The sequence below is a fragment of the Limulus polyphemus genome, unplaced genomic scaffold (genome assembly GCF_000517525.1).
Source record: "Limulus polyphemus unplaced genomic scaffold, Limulus_polyphemus-2.1.2 Scaffold9449, whole genome shotgun sequence".
NCBI lineage: Eukaryota > Metazoa > Arthropoda > Merostomata > Xiphosura > Limulidae > Limulus > Limulus polyphemus.
In genome coordinates this window covers 1-6,124 of record NW_013675059.1, presented here as the reverse complement: position 1 = coordinate 6,124, position 6,124 = coordinate 1, and the positions used below count along the sequence as shown (strand labels likewise).

The 6,124-nt window shown below is 34.7% G+C and overlaps 1 long non-coding RNA gene across 1 annotated transcript; it reads right to left on the bottom strand.

Moving 5' to 3' along the window:
* Window positions 1–414: 414 nt before the first annotated feature.
* LOC111083422 lies at window positions 415–5,289 on the bottom strand. Its single transcript, XR_002609024.1, has 3 exons — window positions 5,162–5,289; window positions 1,874–2,736; window positions 415–475 (listed from the first exon to the last, which is right to left on the bottom strand). It is a non-coding gene; the product is annotated as an uncharacterized LOC111083422 (long non-coding RNA).
* Between the last annotated feature and the right edge of the window lie 835 nt (window positions 5,290–6,124).

Sequence of the window (6,124 nt, the reverse complement as noted above, 5' to 3'; positions counted from 1 at the left end):
CAATTTGTGGCCCCTAAAAAGTTGACTCTACAGGATTTCGAAGTTTCAACGTCATCATCAAGATTGAAACTGCAAGACATTATAGTTTTATATTTATACCTTTTTAACTAGATTATGTGACCTGTTTGTAGGATTATTATTCCTACATAATTTTTAGAGAAGGTCCTGACACATTCTTACACAGATATTCGCCAGATCTCCTCTAAAGATAATGTAGGAATAGTAAAAACTTATACATATCATTGTTTTATTGTCTTACCTACCCAAAACTTACACATATCATTGTTTTATTGTCTTACCTTCCCAAAACTTATACATATCATTGTTTTATTGTCTTACCTTCCCAAAACTTACACATATCATTGTTTTATTGTCTTACCTACCCAAAACTTATACATATTATTGTTTTATTGTCTTACCTTCCCAAAACTTCCTTTTCCAATGGCTCTGAGGATTAGAAAATCTTCAAAATCCACTAAAAACAAGATAATCCAAGTTATTATAAATGATAATACTGTAAAATATTTTAAACAAGAACGTAATGATAGAACAGAATGAACGACAAAGTTTGCTATTATTTTTATCTACGTTTTTCTTGTTCCTCTTATGATCTTTATTGTAAGTTATTTTTCATATCAAACTATTTCATTTGGATTATTAAAAAGAAAACAATGGCCGTTGCGGGCAATTTATTTGTTGCTATTATGTATTGGCAGTTTCGGGTAATTAATATGTATCAAGTAATATGGACTACTTTTCTCAGGTGACCCCGTTTTGTGCATTAATTTAGAGAGTATGCCATTTGACCCACAGATTCTGTATGTGTTATTATATATATAAGTATCATTTAGCTTGTGTTTCTTTTCATATACATTAACATTTTGTGGGTAAGAAGATATACAGAGATTGGTCATATTTCACATGTTTAAGTACGTATATTTGATTGTTTAGGATGACTCCTCAACATATAGTACCTGATACGATACAATAAAATAATGATGAAAATTTCAAAATTGTCGTGATAACAAATGGATTTTGAAAACTTGTGTCTTGTGAACAATAATATGTGACCAGCGCGTGTCAGGCTGAACGTGACACTTTTGTTTTTCAACTCTGACTGATTTTTTCTCAAATCAAATTCAATTAAGACCAATTAATTTAGGAAATAGGGGCTCTTAGTTACGACACTAAATAAAATTAGTTATTCGATATCAAGCCAAAGTGTTTTTTAAAAGCACTAAGTACGAGATGTGTTTACGGTGTTACATTTTGGAGAACCATTGTTTAGGATGGGTAGAACTCTGTTGTTAATTTTTTGTTAGTAATTACACTGGAGGCTACACTTTTACTACACATTATCGCGTTAGTTAATTTTTTTATACTGATTATAATGATTGGTCACAATTAAATACCATTGTGTGAGTAAATAATTAAAATCAGGATTATTATTATTACAAAGAAAACGTCATATTTAAAATGATCCTATCTAGAGAAAACAGTAGAACAAAATTTTATCAGGTTGTTTTGTTCTTTAACACTAGGATAGCTGTGCTCTGACTACCGCGGGTATCGAAACCTGATTTTAAGCATTATAAGCCCTCAGACTTAACACTGAGCTACCAGGGAAGCGACCCCAGTGGCACAGCGGTATGTCTGCGGACTTACGACGCTACAAACCGGGTTTTGATACCCGTGGTGGGCAGAGCACATATAGCCCATTGTGCTTAACTTCAAACAACCACAACAGCATCAGAAGCAAATTGAGAAACGAGTTTTATAATTGTCACTGTACTTTTAAAAACTTTAGAAATGATTTTAAATTAGCCTTTAACATAAAGAGCGACATCTATTTTCTTTATTACAACCTCCTCACCTTCCCTATTTTCCGATCTTCGATCCTGTTCTTTATGCTTCTTTTTACTCGTGGACTGACCACTGCCCATCTTGACAAAAAGAAACTTTGGAACGATATTACCATTTCACGTGGACTCAGTCATTAAAATCATCGTTTCTACGACAGGATTGGTTCTGTATTTTTTTGTACTTAAACAATCGTCCACATCGCTAATGTCTAAACGCTTTTAACGATAAAGGTTTTAAAGATGGAAACTGGGTTTGTTGTTTATTTTTGCGATATCTCTTTTTACTTGAAAATTGTTTTTGTTTTTTTTAATTATTAATCGAACTTTGTTCAATCAGTTATACAAACCTTTTTATTTAAAGCATCTCAAGTATACTACTGTACCAAACTGCTAAGCGTGGGTAACTGATGTCCAGTTTCATAACATTAGCATCACTTAGTCACAGTCCAATCGTCCAAAAAAGAACAGCGATGTCTATTTCCCCTCACCAGATGTCTCAGACTTCTATTACTGATTAGTTACGCGTGATTGCTGAAATCGTGGAGCTTACACTTCCTTAATAAAAGCCTAAGCTTCATCATTTGTTGCACTAAATGTTACCGAAGTCGAAGATGCCTTCACAGCATCATCCTAGCTCTATTCGTCGGATTCGTCTACCGTTCAAATAAGCATTACTTTACATTTCATTTGATCGACTGCAACGCTAGCACGATTCCCCTAAGACCAATCCCAGCAGCTCGTGCGGTAAGACGAAAACAACACCTCCAAAGTTCGAGAACAGTGAGCGCGTTCACTCCCTGTCAGTAGTGTGTCTCTCAGAAGACTACGTGGCCCGCGCTTCTCGCTGCCTGGTCGTCAATATCTGGGATATGAGCTGCAAAAAACAGACAAATCCCTTTATTCAACAGTTATTAAAGTAATAAATTACTATACTATTTTTTTTTATATTTAGTTTAATTTATAATAGTTCTCATATCAAAATAAAAGTAAAACTAAGGCTACGCAACAACTTACATTTATTAATGTCTAAATACCTTGTTTCGCTTTATTTATTTATTTTTTTGGGGGGAAGAGGGGGAACTTCATGTGTGCCATAAAGCTAGCAGAAATAGTTTTCTGTTTGTTTTCCAATACGTCAAGGATCGGACATGGTTCACGGAATAGCTATAAATCAGAGTTTTCGTGGTTTACGGTCCCTTGCTACAAAAACACGCTCCGCCCTTTGGGCCAATTGGTGTGCATTAAGAATGACGGTCATATCTTATTATACAATCATACAAGAAATGGTGGCGTTAGGAATGCGCGGAAGTGCGAAATCCCCGGAACTTTGGTGCATTTTGATGTTACCAAATACTTTTCCTGTATTCCTAGCCTATAGTAATAGAAATGATATTTGTTGTTACAAATTGGTTACACGTAGAAAACGGTTAACATTTTTTTAGGCCCTAGGCAGTCAGCGGGCACTGGTACTTCAGAGAGAGTTTAGTCCATGAGCGTCTCCTCGATTACGAGCGTGCTTTAAGCTCCCCCAGTGAAGTCTGGGGAGAAACCCCCGGCTGCCGACGTTTTTGGTGCATTTTAAATGTAAAAAATTATATTTCAGAGTGAGAGAACAGTACAAATAATTAGTCTAATGTTACTTTATTTTGTTGCAGGCACATAATCCAAACCATCTCATTTATAGTAAGGGTCGAGAGAAGTTAGTAATACTCTTAACTAAAGGCGTAATTTTCATGGGGGACAAGCCCCCAAACTTATTAAAGGATAGAATTTTTCCCATAGAATACCCTCATGCATATCCTAGCTACAGAAACTGTCCCCCAAACCTTTGAAGCCAAAGTTACCCACTGCTTTTAATGTTATGCACAATGTATAGGATAAAAACATTTGACCCCTACACAGTGCTAAAGTTCATGTGCATCATGACACTTGATTGGTTTATGTACAGTAGTTGCTTTATTTAATTTAGTGGTTAATAATAGTACCATTTTAGTAAGCCCATAAACTTTCTCTCTTTCCACACTGGCTATGAATAATTTCCCCGAAAGGGGGCCGAAGGCCGCAAGGAAGGGTCACCTAGTTTAACCACTCGCACCATTATACAATAGTGTGTTGTCTGTCAGTCGGTCAGTAGACACTAAAATGACTTCACATAAGGGACGCTTAACGTTTCAATTTTTACAGTCGTGACGTCAATAAAACGTGCGCATGCCATGAATCATGAGAAAAATTATTCAGTATGTAGGCTACAACACAGCATGACATATGAACTTCAAAAGTAAGAATTAAAAATATTTGGTACTCTTAATTTTGGTTGTATTCACTCTTGAAACAGAGCACTTTTGAGGATACTGTGGAAGTACATCTAGTAATATTAATACTCGTTTCGAATCCTAAATGACGTTTCGCGACGTTGCGTAATGATGTACTACAACGTAAATGGAGCTGATTACTTTTTAAGAGTAGTCAACGTCTCATACGAATATGAATCAACATATATATGATATTTTACCAGCATTAATCTTTTAAATGTACTGTCAAGTTAGAACCTATTTAGAGCCTATTTAACATCCACCAATTTATGAAACTTTGTAAAGCTTCAAAGAAATGACTACTCATCTTCACAGACTGACATAAGGTCGCAATTTTAAACGTTTACAGAAACACGTCTCACGAGTTTCAGTCAAATAACCTAAAGAACTGGAACCGCAGCGACCCCTACCCTACTTCAAGATTTTAATACTACTCAATATACAAATTTAAATAACTTTAATATTTAGAATTTCGTTTGCTTGTTACTTTAAAAGACTGTTTTTTTGCAGTAGTTTCATCCGACGAGGGAACCTACATATAACTAACCTCCTCTCCCCCCATAATTATTAAAAGAAGGTTAAAAAAAAAGAGTGTAAGCAAACTCTCCAACACAGATCAGCACGCTATTATTATATCTTTATCACGTTGTTATGCCGCACATACATAGATATGAGACCAGGTGTTCTTGAAAAGTTATCTACTATTTCTATTCCATATACCGAACTTATTTAAAATTTCTAAGGTTGGTTCACTGTACTGTGATGATCAAATAACTTATGTAAATACCATACATTGAGAAGTTACAAATAGTATACGTTTACTCTTTGCGAATTCTTACAACGTTTTTTAGTCAGTGTGTATTTAGTCATTCTTTATAGGTTAATATGTATAATAAAATACACGAGAATTTGACAAAGTTCGTATTCGTATAGTTAAAAACTTATTTTCAAATCGACTCGTTTGATTACGAAAGTTTTTTTACTTACTTAAAATATTTCTGTGTGTTCTGTTTATCTGCCTTTCTGCTGATACTCGGTTGTTAGACTAGACTTCGTAATGTAACGCATTTCTGATCCCTGAACAAGCTATGCGCAAAATGTTGCTTCACTGTGAACGTAATGCACGCTCGTTTGAAGAGAGATGACTCTGTATTTATCATTTTGTCGAGAAACATAATGTAATACTGTTTATGACGTCACAGACTTCTTGTCTCCAGATTTATTGATTTAATCAAAACTCGCTAAAAAAAAATGAAAAAAAATCAGTATTTATTTATTTATGCACAAAGCTGCTAAGTAGCTATCTGCGCGTTGTTCGCTGTACGGATTGAACCCAGCTTTTTTAACGTTATAAGCCCTCAAAGTTATCGCTGAGCGATCGTGGAAGGTAGCAAAATGGACAGAAGGGTTCTACACCGTGTCATTTATTTCCAGGGCAATTAACCTAATGAAATACCTCTAATTATAATGTTTACGAAAGTATGTCGCCTATTGTACTTATTTAGTTAGTTGAAATACTTTAACCTTAGGATTACTGATGGATGTTATCGATTAACCAAATTCATTTAGTCTATCGGTTCAAGGTTAGAGACGGTTAAACGAAAATAACCCTAGTCATATGTGTGGCTCTTCGCGAAAATTCTGAAGCAGCTAAACTATTGTTGTTTTTTAAGCTACTTAGGCACCCGGTTGCATGTGGATCCAGTGATTTGTTATTTACAGCTTTACAGAACCCCTAGTAACATATGAGTCACAGAAAAAACTTAAATAAACATAAGAACCCCTAGTAACATATGAGTCACAGAAAAAACTTAAATAAACATAAGAATCCCTAGTAACATATGAGTCACAGAAAAAACTTAAATAAACATAAGAACCCCTAGTAACATATGAGTCACAGAAAAAACTTAAATAAACATAAGAATCCCTAGTAACATATGAGTCACAGAA